Below are 14,740 nucleotides of genomic sequence, written 5' to 3'. Positions count from 1 at the left end.
TGAAATGTCATGTATAAACACATCCCACAACACAGCATGATCCGGGTTTAAAGTCCTATGTGTTCGTTCGGCATCACCGAATGAAAGTCGGAAACAAACAATACTATTTCCATCGCATTAGGGGTGGTACGAAAGATATTCCCATTCAAAAGGGCGTATTTCCTGTGGGTTTTCCTTGACGTGTTTAAAGTTAACAGCTCTACCGGACACGCTGTTGCGACACCTGTTAGCAGTTACTCTCGGCCGCACAGGCACGGTATGTCACAATGCAGTCGTAGTTTGTATGCGCCTTGCTGTGATCACCTGTGTGATGGTAATGTAATACCATTGGGTACTAATGCTGTTATAGATATCACTGTTGACCTTTTTGGTAAGCTAATTTAAAACTTTAGTGGACCGTATGTAGCAAATACACTGACTGACAGAGCAAATGCAACACCAAGAAGGAGTGGTCAGAACTTTATGCCAATTGCAGGGTAGACTGACGTCATTGAGGTATGCTCATGATGTGAAATGCGCCGCTGTGCTGCGCACGTAGCGAACGATAAATGCGACACAGCGTTGGCGAATGGCCCACTTCGTACCGTGATTTCTCAGCCGACAGTCATTGTAGAACGTGTTGTCGTGTGCCACAGGACACGTGTATAGATAAGAATGCCAGGCCGCCGTCAACGGAGGCATTTCCAGCAGACAGACGACTTTACGAGGGGTATGGTGATCGGGCTGAGAAGGGCAGGTTGGTCGCTTCGTCAAATCGCAGCCGATACCCATAGGGATGTGTCCACGGTGCAGCACCTGTGGCGAAGATGGTTGGCGCAGGGACATGTGGCACGTGCGAGGGGTCCAGGCGCAGCCCGAGTGACGTCAGCACGCGAGGATCGGCGCATCCGCCGCCAAACGGTGGCAGCCCCGCACGCCACGTCAACCGCCATTCTTCAGCATGTGCAAGACACCCTGGCTGTTCCAATATCGACCAGAACAATTTCCCGTCAATTGGTTGAAGGAGGCCTGCACTCCCGGCGTCCGCTCAGAAGACTACCATTGACTCCACAGCATAGACGTGCACGCCTGGCATGGTGCCGGGCTAGAGCGACTTGGATGAGGGAATGGCGGAACGTCGTGTTCTCCGATGAGTCACGCTTCTGTTCTGTCAGTGATAGTCACCGCAGACGAGTGTGGCGTCGGCGTGGAGAAAGGTCAAATCCGGCAGTAACTGTGGAGCGCCCTACCGCTAGACAACGCGGCATCATGGTTTGGGGCGCTATTGCGTATGATTCCACGTCACCTCTAGTGCGTATTCAAGGTACGTTAAATGCCCACCGCTACGTGCAGCATGTGCTGCGGCCGGTGGCACTCCCGTACCTTCAGGGGCTGCCCAGTGCTCTGTTTCAGCAGGATAATGCCCGCCCACACACTGCTCGCATCTCCCAACAGGCTCTACGAGGTGTACAGATGCTTCCGTGGTCAGCGTACTCTCCGGATCTCTCACCAATCGAACACGTGTGGGATCTCATTGGACGCCGTTTGCAAAGTCTGCCCCAGCCTCGTACGGACGACCAACTGTGGCAAATGGTTGACAGAGAATGGAGAACCATCCCTCAGGATACCATCCGCACTCTTATTGACTCTGTACCTCGACGTGTTTCTGCGTGCATCGCCGCTCGCGGTGGTCCTACATCCTACTGAGTCGATGCCGTGCGCATTGTGTAACCTGCATATCGGTTTGAAATAAACATCAATTATTCGTCCGTGCCGTCTCTGTTTTTCCCCAACTTTCATCCCTTTCGAAACACTCCTCCTTGGTGTTGCATTTGCACTGTCAGTCAGTGTATTACGCAATGCTCATAGGCAGACACTGTGGCAAGATGCTGATTGATTACAATAAGATAGAGATTGAAAGCCCTCTACATTAACTTCTTAATGTTGACTATTGAGAAATAACAGGCACCATAGGGGCAGTATTGCAGAACTTCTCAAAAAATATGGCAGATTTGAAGTCTTTGAAAAAGTGCACTGTATCTCTAGCGATGGATCCAGTAAAGGTGCAGACATTGTCGCGATTGACAGGAAGAGAAATATCGGCGTTGTTATTGATCCAACAATAAGCTTTGAGAGTAACAGTTCACAGGCCAAAGAAGTTGATTCTGAAAAGAAGAGACACTACGAACACTGTTTTATGTACTTTGAAGAAAAGTTGCTGGGAAGTGACTGGGTTACTCTTCGGTGCGCGAGGATCTGTCACAAATTTTTAATGAATTCATTCCTTCCTTCGTTTTGGTATTCCCGTTTCGTATCTAAAAGATATTTGTTTAGATGTTTTACGAGATTCTTTGGCAATGGTAAATCATCATTTGTACGGTAAGTATAAAGAAAAATGAAGTTTTTCTGATCGGATATAGCTGTAGGGCTACAACAGGGGAAATTCAAAATGAAATATATATATATATATAAGCTCATTTTATCCTAAGATAAATAGTGCGAAAATTAATAATAATTTGATGCTGTTACCGTACGGTACCCATTTTCACACCAGGCAAATGCTGGAGCTGTACCTTAATTAAGGCCACGACCGCTTCCTTTCCATCGTCGCCATAAGACTTATCCGTGTCGGTGCGACGTAAAGCAACTTGAAAAAACAAAGTCATTTGTATATCGTTCTTTGTGTGTGTCAAGAAGGTGTATATAGAGGCGACTGTAGCCTCGTACGGTAAATAAATAATAATTACAATAAGATGTGGGTGACATTGTGGAGGGAGAAATTACACTGAACGTGATGTGGGGGTTTGGGTGACGGTCAAGTGTCACGGTAATTAGTCTACAACTTATCCCAAATTGTTATAAAAGTAATTCTATGATGTATTGTTGCTGTTTTGTTGAGTGCTATTTCCTCATTGCCATGAAAGGACGTATGGCTTTTAATGCCGGGGCTGTCCGAGGACAAGTTCGGCTGGCCAGGTATAGGTCTTTTTATTTGCCTCCCGTAGGCGACCTGCTCGTCGTGATGGGGATGAAGTGTTGATGAAGACGACTCATACACCCATCCCCCGTGCCAGCGAAATCAACTGATGATGGTTAAAATTCCCGACCCTGCCGGAAATCGACTTTGGAACCCCTGTAACCCCCATTCCCATTAAAAGGGATTTCTCCGATGTGTCTGAACAAAAAGGGTTATTTGTGTGATACCCGATCGAAAGGAACTATTTTCACTTTGTTTATATTGGCGTTAATATTAACGATAGAACAACCATCAAGTATATTTTTGATCACAGCATAGATCTAAACAGTTGTACCTTACCCGGTCATGGGTACGTCCCACGTGCCTTTTATTGTACGTTTCTTGCGTTTTCCCATAACTTCCTTATGCTGGGAACAGGAACTTTTGAACAGACTTTCCTCAATTAGCCTCGGATTACTGTATTTCCCCCGTTAGGTTTTAGTACGAAATTAAACACTAAGAAAATGAACTCTATTATTTGTACTTTTGAATCGGATGGGAGACCTGCAATTGTGTTGAAAACTTTGTATTGGTTGACCTGAGTGTGTTATCTCCTACTACAGTACTGGTGGAGTCCCCAGAAGCTGTTAAATGCTCCGGCTAGTTTATAACTGGCAGTGTGTGCGACGACTCATCCCGGGACGGGCGACATACGTGCTGACAGATTTACGAGTAGGACGGCAAGAGCTTCAAACTTTATAACTTAATACTTGAGCACATAAACAATTTTAGGTCGGAATATAAATCAGACAGTAAACAGATTATGTAAGTACATGGCTCTATTGACGTTCAACAGCGTGCGATGCTTGTTTCTCTGACGGGAGATGAAAATTTATAACCCAGATAATCTCTTGACAGCATGTCATTAAAAATTCAACAATCCAAATTCTCGTCATTGATGATACAGGGATCGATGTTGGTGATACCATTAACCCGTACACCATTCAAATATATCGCTATCTTACTCTGTGTGACATACATCCAATTTTGTGCGATTCTTGAAAGGTTAGTATAACATGTCGACATATAAAAAATGAAATGGAGTGTTTTAACACACGCTTGATAATAATAACCATAATAATAATAATAATAATAATAATAATAATAATAATAATAATAATAATAATAACATACATACATACATGGTGTTGTTAACAGCGAAGCTCAAGTGGAGGAGGAAAATGATGTTGGTGAAATTATGCTTGAGGAAGTGGAAAGGATGGTAAATAAACTCCATTGTCATAAGGCAGCAGGAATAGATGAAATTAGACCTGAAATGGTGAAGTATAGTGGGAAGGCAGGGATGAAATGGCTTCATATTGTAGTAAAATTAGCGTGGAGTGTTGGTAAGGTACCTTCAGATTGGGCAAAAGCAGTAATTGCACCTATCTATAAGCAAGGGAACAGGAAGGATTGCAACAACTATCGAGGTATCTCATTGATTAGTATACCAGGCAAAGTATTCACTGGCATCTTGGAAGGGAGGGTGCGATCAGTCGTTGAAAGGAAGTTGGATGAAAACCAGTGTGGTTTCGGACCACAGAGAGGCTGTCAGGATCAGATTTTCAGTATGCGCCAGGTAATTGAAAAATGCTACGAGAGGAATAGGCAGTTGTGCTTATGTTTCATAGATCTAGAGAAAGCATATGACAGGGTACCGAGGGAAAAGATGTTCGCCATACTGGGGGACTATGGAATTAAAGGCAGATTATTAAAATCAATCAAAGGCATTTATGTTGACAATTGGGCTTCAGTGAGAATTGATGGCAGAATGAGTTCTTGGTTCAGGGTACTTACAGGGGTTAGACAAGGCTGTAATATTTCACCTTTGCTGTTTGTAGTTTACATGGATCATCTGCTGAAAGGTATAAAATGGCAGGGAGGGATTCAATTAGGTGGAAATGTAGTAAGCAGTCTGGCCTATGCTGACGACTTGGTCTTAATGGCAGATTGTGCCGAAAGCCTACAGTCTAATATCGTGGAACTTGAAAATAGGTGCAATGAGTTTGGTATGAAAATTAGCCTCTCGAAGACTAAATTGATGTCAGTAGGTAAGAAATTCAACAGAATTGAATGTCAGATTGGTGATACAAAGCTAGAACAGGTCGATAATTTCAAGTATTTAGGTTGTGTGCTCTCCCAGGATGGTAATATAGTAAGTGAGATTGAATCAAGATGCCGTAAAGCTAATGCAGTGAGCTCGCAGCTGCGATCGACTGTATTCTGTAAGAAGGAAGTCAGCTCCCAGACGAAACTATCCTTACATCGGTCTGTTTTCAGACCAACTTTGCTTTACGGGAGCGAAAGCTGCGTGGACTCAGGATATCTTATTCATAAGTTAGAAGTAACAGACATGAAAGTAGCAAGAATGATTGCTGGTACAAATAGGTGGGAACAATGGCAGGAGGGTACTCGGAATGAGGAGATAAAGGCTAATTTAGGAATGAACTCGATGGATGAAGCTGTACGCATAAACCGGCTTCGGTGGTGGGGTCATGTGAGGCGAATGGAGGAGGATAAGTTACCTAGGAGAATAATGGACTCTGTTATGGAGGGTAAGAGAAGTAGAGGTAGACCAAGACGACGATGGTTAGACTCGGTTTCTAATGATTTAAAGATAAGAGGTATAGAACTAAATGAGGCCACAACACTAGTTGCAAATCGAGGATTTTGGCGATGTTTAGTAAATTCACAGAGGCTTGCAGACTGAACGCTGAAAGGCATAACAGTCTATAATGATAATGTATGTATGTATGTATATAATAATAATAATAATAATAATAATAATAATAATAATAATAATAATAATAATAATAATAATAATAATAATAATAATAATTGAGTCATCTAGACACCGTTGTTAAACGGGCATGAATGGAAAAAAATAAATAAAAGTGATAAGAACATTTCTGGGTCCGAATGCAAAAACTGGGGAGAGGAGACTCATATCTAACAGAGAATTATATCATAGAACAGAAGGAGTATTTGAACTGATGAAAAATAGAAGGTTAAAGTTCTATGGACATTTGTTGAGGATGGGCAATAATAAACTAACGAAGAGAATATTTGAATATTTCAGGAAGACAGAGCTGAAATGATTTCGAGTAGTGATGTTGGACTTGACGAAATGGAATATCTGGAAGATTGTATCGTGGACAGAAATCAATTTAGACAACGCGTCAAAAATTTCCGCGGTTTCCTGGAAATTGGGAAAACGCTAGTGATAAAAGGGAGGTCTAGACAGAAGGGCAGAAGAAGGAAGTAGGAGAAAGGATGGAAAGATACCGGCAGAGAATGAAGGCAGAGAAGGCTAAACATTCTGCAAAAATTGTCAAACGTTGTCCATAAATGGCCGAAATTTATTATTGATTTTAACCTTTTAGTCTTCGCGTTAAGGTTCTTTATTAAAAAAATATTTAGTACTACACTTAAATATGACGATCACAAATCATATACTTTTATATACAAAAATAAAACATAACGGGCCAATAATTAAACATTCCAACCAGTAGAGGTATCTACTGGTATGTTGTGTTGACCATTTCTAAACAGACTGTTACAAAACAAATGCTAGTGATTTAACATCACGCTAACACATCGAAGGTTTTCGGCAACGCAAGGATTGAAAAGGGCTAGGATTGGGAAGATAGCAGCCGTGGCATTAATTAAGATACATCCCCAGCATTTGTCTGATGTGAAAATCGGAAACCATAGAAAAACATCTTCACGGTTTCGGGCGGTGGGATTCGAACCCACCATCTCCCAATGCAAGCTCTTGGTTAAGCTACAACGCTTTGGTCCGGTAGTAGTTGAAGAATTTCAAATACGTCAGCCTCGTGTCGGTGTCGGTAGACTGACTGGCAAGAAATCCCGTGGGAAAAATTCCGGCAATGTAGTTAGCGGGCCGTAAAACTATTATTATTATTATTATTATTATTATTATTATTATTATTATTATTATTATTATTATTATTATTATTATTATTATTATATTCCTTTCAGGTCGCAGCCATGACTTACGGTACACTGTAAGGAGTATGTACACTGACTGACAGAGCAAATGCAACACCAAGAAGGAGTGGTTCGAAAGGGATGAAAGTTGGGGAAAAAACAGAGACGGCACGGACGAATAATTGATGTTTATTTCAAACCGATATGCAGGTTACACAATGCACACGGCATCGACTCAGTAGGATGTAGGACCACCGCGAGCGGCGATGCACGCAGAAACACGTCGAGGTACAGAGTCAATAAGAGTGCGGATGGTGTCCTGAGGGATGGTTCTCCATTCTCTGTCAAAAATTTGCCACAGTTGGTCGTCCGTACGAGGCTGGGGCAGAGTTTGCAAACGGCGTCCAATGAGATCCCACACGTGTTCGATTGGTGAGAGATCCGGAGAGTACGCTGGCCACGGAAGCATCTGTACACCTCGTAGAGCCTGTTGGGAGATGCGAGCAGTGTGTGGGCGGGCATTATCCTGCTGAAACAGAGCATTGGGCAACCCCTGAAGGTACGGGAGTGCCACCGGCCGCAGCACATGCTGCACGTAGCGGTGGGCATTTAACGTGCCTTGAATACGCACTAGAGTTGACGTGGAATCATACGCAATAGCGCCCCAAACCATGATGCCGCGTTGTCTAGCGGTAGGGCGCTCCACAGTTACTGCCGGATTTGACCTTTCTCCACGCCGACGCCACACTCGTCTGCGGTGACTATCACTGACAGAACAGAAGCGTGACTCATCGGAGAACACGACGTTCCGCCATTCCCTCATCCAAGTCGCTCTAGCCCGGCACCATGCCAGGCGTGCACGTCTATGCTGTGGAGTCAATGGTAGTCTTCTGAGCGGACGCCGGGAGTGCAGGCCTCCTTCAACTAATCGACGGGAAATTGTTCTGGTCGATATTGGAACAGCCAGGGTGTCTTGCACATGCTGAAGAATGGCGGTTGACGTGGCGTGCGGGGCTGCCACCGCTTGGCGGCGGATGCGTCGATCCTCGCGTGCTGACGTCACTCGGGCTGCGCCTGGACCCCTCGCACGTGCCACATGTCCCTGCGCCAACCATCTTCGCCACAGGCGCTGCACCGTGGACACATCCCTATGGGTATCGGCTGCGATTTGACGAAGCGACCAACCTGCTCTTCTCAGCCCGATCACCATACCCCTCGTAAAGTCGTCTGTCTGCTGGAAATGCCTCCGTTGACGGCGGCCTGGCATTCGTAGCTATACACGTGTCCTGTGGCACACGACAACACGTTCTACAATGACTGTCGGCTGAGAAATCACGGTACGAAGTGGGCCATTCGCCAACGCCGTGTCCCATTTATCGTTCGCTACGTGCGCAGCACAGCGGCGCATTTCACATCATGAGCATACCTCAGTGACGTCAGTCTACCCTGCAATTGGCATAAAGTTCTGACCACTCCTTCTTGGTGTTGCATTTGCTCTGTCAGTCAGTGTATTTTACACAACCGTAATGACTGTAAAATATTCTGTACCTATTTTGGAACCTTACAGTAAAAGGTAAAAGAAAGTGGTAATCACAATTTATAAAAATCTGAAAATAAAAGAAAGCACAAGCCAGGAGAACGTAATTGGAGTCTATCTCTCACTGAAATATTTTGACTACGGTCCAAATCTGAACTACTAGATCCCAAATAATTATTATTACTTCAAGCTCTTATATACATTATTATAACGTTGGGCTTCGCTACTTCTAAGGACAAATAAATAAATAAATAAATAAATAAATAAATAAATAAATAAATAAATAAATAAATAAATAAATAAATAAATAAATAAATAAATAAATAAATAAATAAATATTCTAACAGAAATATTTCAGGCATATTCTTTACTAATTTCCTAAATACAGTTCTGAACTATTCTACATATCAATCCCTTCTGTTTTTTCTATCAAATCCTTCAAATCCAAGTATTTAATAGTAATTTATGGGACTTAAATGTTTTCTTACTGTAAATTCTGAGCTTTAACTACGGAACGCGACTCGAATTTTCAAGATTTTTTAAATATTTTGCATGGAGACCTCCTTGGTGATGATCAATCACTTACTTTCATTTGAATTTTGAAATATTTTATTCGACGCGAAGTGATTTTGTAAATGATTAACGCGGTTTGTTGTACATGATTCATTTGCTTGTGGGAAATTTATGTGTCAATATCGGACATTAATATGTACATTAAAGTTGAAATTGCAGAAAGAGGAGAGAAGAGTGTGATATAAAGTTTCTTCCCGCTGCCCAGTGGAGCATATTAATTGACCGAACATGAACACTAATCATAAAGAATTTCATAGCGTTGTGTGCCAGCGCTCTGAGTCATATTTCGTTCGCCTTAAAGCAGGACACCAGACATAATATAAACCTGAATGTCTCTTCCTAGGCAGTCTACAATTAATTAACAGCTTCCCCTACAGAAGGCGTTAAATGATATTTATTGCCATGTTTACAATCTCTCTGAGGGAAGTAAAATTCTTACACCATTCTGAATTTCTCTAAATTTAATTGAAGCTTACAGTATACCGGCATTTGTTATTTTAATTACTCTTTGCTAGTTATTTAACGTCGCATTTAAACATCGAAGATTTTCGGCAACGCCAGGGTGGAAATGTGCTAGGACTGGGAAGGTAGCGGCCGTACCCTTAGTTAAGATAGACTCAAAATTTGACTGGTGTGAAAATGGGAAAACACGGAAAGCAATCTTCAGGAATTCCGACAGTGGGATTTGAACCCACCGCACGGCGATCTCGCTCGGTATTTTACATGTTAATCCATTGGTACTAAACTAAGGTTATAATACATATTTCTCTTTCTACATTAGTATTACAAATAATTGAAATAATTGGGAACAATAGCAGGAGGGTACTAATCAGGAGGAGATAAGGATTAAGTTATGAATGACTTTTTTTTTACAATTGACTTTACGTTCCACGGACACAGATAGGTCTTGCGGTGACGAAGGTTAAGAATGGATATGGCTGTAGATGGATATAGGTGTGTATGAGAACCGGCTTTGGTAGTGTGGTCATGTGCGGTGGATGGAGGACGGTAGGTCATTTAGGAGAATAATGGAATGGGCCATAGAAGGTAAGAGAAACAGAGACCAAGACGGGGAAAGTTGATATTTTGTTTATTTTACGGCAAGAGCTGTAGAACCAAACAAGGCTATGATATTAGTTGCAAATAGATTATTGTGTAGGAGTATAGTCAATTCACTGAGGCCTACGGACTGAACGCTGAAAGGTGTCACTGTCTATAATGGTGACGATGTATGATGTATTATTTTATTTTGTCCAGTGCCTGTGGCTCAGATACAAACCGTTTGGCATTGCTCTCCCAGTTATATAGCGGAACGTGAAAAGTCAGCTGTATGCTGTTCTAGTGATCAGTGATAACTAGAGCCCGGATTTCCATGCAAATACACGTTTTTAAATAATCTGGTTACACTTCTCAAACTTTGCAGATATTAGTTTGATGGCTTAATAAGTCCAAATAACCGGTCGTTTTACGTGCATGTGGCATGTTTTGGACTTTCTAGGAGAAAATTCATGCATAATGCACATGTTGAAGATTTTGGATTTCAACTCAAAAGATCTGCACAAGGCCTCAACGGAGGCCACGTGCCATTATTACTGGTATTTCTATTTAAAGAGGGTTTTATATACCATTTTGGCAAACTAATTTGGGAAATAATTTGTTGACTGAAAGAAAACCACAATTAACATTTTAACTCTAAGAAGGCAACGCTGTAAATATTTCGGATTGTTACCGGATTCACTCACTATCTTCTTTCGTATATTCCTGACACTTTTCATTCGCATTCTGGTTTGATTTGCATAACAATAGGAACTAATTTGATGTCAAAGAAATTATAAGGACAATCTGAAATTGCGACAGAGAAAAAATCAGAGGATTGAAATGGTCGGGACCTGTTAGAAGAATGAGGATTCCTAAAAGGGGGATACATACCATACCTGGAGAAAGTCGAGTGGTTGGAAGACGAAGACAATATTTTTGAAGTATTTGAAAAGTAATCTGGAAATATCAGGTAGATGGTTACAAGAGTATGGAGTGAGAGATTTTCTATTATTTGCTTTACGGCGCACTGGCACAGATAGGTTTTATGGCGACAATGGGATAGGAAAGGCCTAGGGGTGGGAAGGAAGCGGCCGTGGTGCGTGCCTGGTGTGAAAATTGGAGACCACAGAAAAGGAGGGAGAGCAAAATTGTGACGAAATGAAAAGAGAGAGCGTGATAGGAGAGAATTTTCGGTAATTCTTAAGGTGGCCAAGGTTAAAATAAACGGCCCATAATATCACAATAGCATAAGAGAAATCAGAAATAGAAGTAGGAGAAGAAGAAGCAAAGGATGGAAAGAAAGAAAGAATGAAAGAAAGAAAGAAAGAAAGAAAGGTGGTGTCAGTGGTCTCAGAAATAACTAGAATAATTTGAAGAAATGTTATACCAGTTTGAGGCTGACCTTCTGCAAAAGCCTACACTTCTAGTATGTGGTCTGAACTGTGTGTTCTATCCCAGAGATGATGCGTTGCCTACTAATTCAGTGCTACCCTACAGATTAGCATAATCTACGACCCATCGTTACATACAGAAGAACATCACTATATCTGAATAGAAATGGCAAATTACGAGAGGTTCAATCGCACCTGCACATCATTAACTCTCGATATAGCCGTGTTCCTCCTGAAACAGATCTACTGCTAGTACACAGGTGCACCGCTATTATCCACCTATTCTGAAAGAGACAGAGTATTATTTTACTAGTTTGACTGCAAAGTACTTTCCTGTAAATATTCCATTACTTATCTATAAATAAATTGCGTCGGAAAGATAACGAAATTATAATTTATGAAAAGAAACATGTGACAGATAAATATAGAAACAGAAAAAAAAAAACACTAATATAAATATTAGGTAGGATTAATGTTTTTTCTATGAAAGTGCCACTTTTAGAATAGGTCCTCATTTCAACAATGTGCAAGATGCAGCCAAGAAACTTCTCTCTCTGATTGGAGGAGTGGCGGTTCCATTTCCTTACCCACGTGGCACTGTGTCAAAGCTCAAACTCGTCCTCGTAACCTCTCCACGCAACAGATATAGTTTTAGAAATTGTCTGTTATTTAGATAAACAATATGAATAAATCCGGCTGTGTGGTGTAGTGGTTAGTGTGATTAACTGCCACCAGTGGAGGCCGGGTTCGATTCCAGGCTCTGGCACGAAATTTGAAAAGTGGTATGAGTGCTGGAACGGGGTCCACTCATCCTCAGGAGGTCATGTGAGAAGAGGGGGTTTCGATTCCCACCTTACCCATTCCAGAAGTGGTTTTCCGTGTTTTCCCACTTCTCCAGCTAAATACCGGGATGGTGCCTAACTTAAGGCCACGGTCGCTTCCTTCCACCTTTCTTGTCTACCCCTTTTTATCTTTCCATCCCCCCACAAGGTCCCTGTTCAGCATAGCCTGGTCGAGGTACTGCTCCTCGTCCTCAGTTTCATTCCCCCATCCCAAAGTCTCACGCTCAAGGACATTACCCTTGCGGCGGTAATTGTGAGATCCTTCGCTGAATGCGAGGTAAAACCAACCCTGGACGGAAAACAGATTAAGAAAGAAAGAAAGAAAGAAAGAAAGAAAGAAAGAAAGAAAGAAAGAAGACAGAAAGAATACGAATAACACGACGAAGAAAAATGTTAATAGTCTTATCAGCACTTGTTATAGTCTCTCCTTTGCGTTTTTAATGAAATTACTCCTCCAGCCATGATGCTTTACTAAAGTCCCACGTTCTCTTTCCTGGAACTCTACAGCGAAAGGCGACATTCGCGTGCTATTCGCTCATTTTATGATCGCCCGCCTTTGACTCATTTTGAGGGGCTGATTACCTTAGATGTTAGGTCCTTTTGAACAACAATCATCATCATCATCATCATCATCATCATCATAATCATAATCATAACTCATTTTGTAGCAGTTCTACTTAACAATACGTTGAGAAAAGCTTTTTATATGATACAAATGAGATCTAGTAAATTTTGTTAGTACGTTAGCGAACTTTTTGTGGCTTCCGTAAGCGGTGTCAGCTACATGAGCGTATACTCATTGTACAGTACCTCAAAAAGAATGAGCGCACGGTATTGTATGTCTCTCATATTTAATACTTCATCAGAATCACTATCAGAATATACACTGACTGACAGAGCAAATGCAACACCAAGAAGGAGTGGTCAGAACTTCATGCCAATTGCAGGGTAGACTGACGTCACTGAGGTATGCTCATGATGTGAAATGCGCCGCTGTGCTGCGCACGTAGCGAACGATAAATGGGACACGGCATTGGCGAATGGCCCACTTCGTACCGTGATTTCTCAGCCGACAGTCATTGTAGAACGTGTTGTCGTGTGCCACAGGACACGTGTATAGCTAAGAATGCCAGGCCGCCGTCAACGGAGGCATTTCCAGCAGACAGACGACTTTACGAGGGGTATGGTGATCGGGCTGAGAAGGGCAGGTTGGTCGCTTCGTCAAATCGCAGCCGATACCCATAGGGATGTGTCCACGGTGCAGGGCCTGTGGCGAAGATGGTTGGCGCAGGGACATGTGGCACGTGCGAGGGGTCCAGGCGCAGCCCGAGTGACGTCAGCACGCGAGGATCGGCGCATCCGCCGCCAAGCGGTGGCAGCCCCGCACGCCACGTCAACCGCCATTCTTCAGCATGTACAAGACACCCTGGCTGTTCCAATATCGACCAGAACAATTTCCCGTCAATTGGTTGAAGGAGGCCTGCACTCCCGGCGTCCGCTCAGAAGACTACCATTGACTCCACAGCATAGACGTGCACGCCTGGCATGGTGCCGGGCTAGAGCGACTTGGATGAGGGAATGGCAGAACGTCGTGTTCTCCGATGAGTCACGCTTCTGTTCTGTCAGTGATAGTCACCGCAGACGAGTGTGGCGTCGGCGTGGAGAAAGGTCAAATTCGGCAGTAACTGTGGAGCGCCCTACCGCTAGACAACGCAGCATCATGGTTTGGGGCGCTATTGCGTATGATTCCACGTCACCTCTAGTGCGTATTCAAGGCACGTTAAATGCCCACCGTTACGTGCAGCATGTGCTGCGGCCGGTGGCACTCCCGTACCTTCAGGGGCTGCCCAATGCTCTGTTTCAGCAGGACAATGCCCGCCCACACACTGCTCGCATCTCCCAACAGGCTCTACGATGTGTACAGATGCTTCCGTGGCCAGCGTACTCTCCGGATCTCTCACCAATCGAACACGTGTGGGATCTCATTGGACGCCGTTTGGAAACTCTGCCCCAGCCTCGTACGTACGACCAACTGTGGCAAATGGTTGACAGAGAATGGAGAACCATCTCTCAGGACACCATCCGCACTCTTATTGACTCTGTACCTCGACGTGTTTCTGCGTGCATCGCCGCTCGCGGTGGTCCTACATCCTACTGAGTCGATGCCATACGCATTGTGTAACCTGCATATAAACATCAATTATTCGTTCGTGCCGTCTCTGTTTTTTCCCCAACTTTCATCCCTTTCGAACCACTCCTTCTTGGTGTTGCATTTGCTCTGTCAGTCAGTGTATTTCACCTCCCATGTAGACGCAAACCCTGTGGATACTCACAAAAAACATCGTTTCCATTCTTTCTTTCTTTATTTTTTGAGTGACTGTGGATTTGCGCCCACCTCTAATAATAATAATAA

The sequence above is a fragment of the Anabrus simplex genome, chromosome 7, assembly GCF_040414725.1.
Source record: "Anabrus simplex isolate iqAnaSimp1 chromosome 7, ASM4041472v1, whole genome shotgun sequence".
Taxonomy (NCBI): Eukaryota; Metazoa; Arthropoda; class Insecta; order Orthoptera; family Tettigoniidae; genus Anabrus; species Anabrus simplex.
This window is presented reverse-complemented; position numbering follows the sequence as displayed.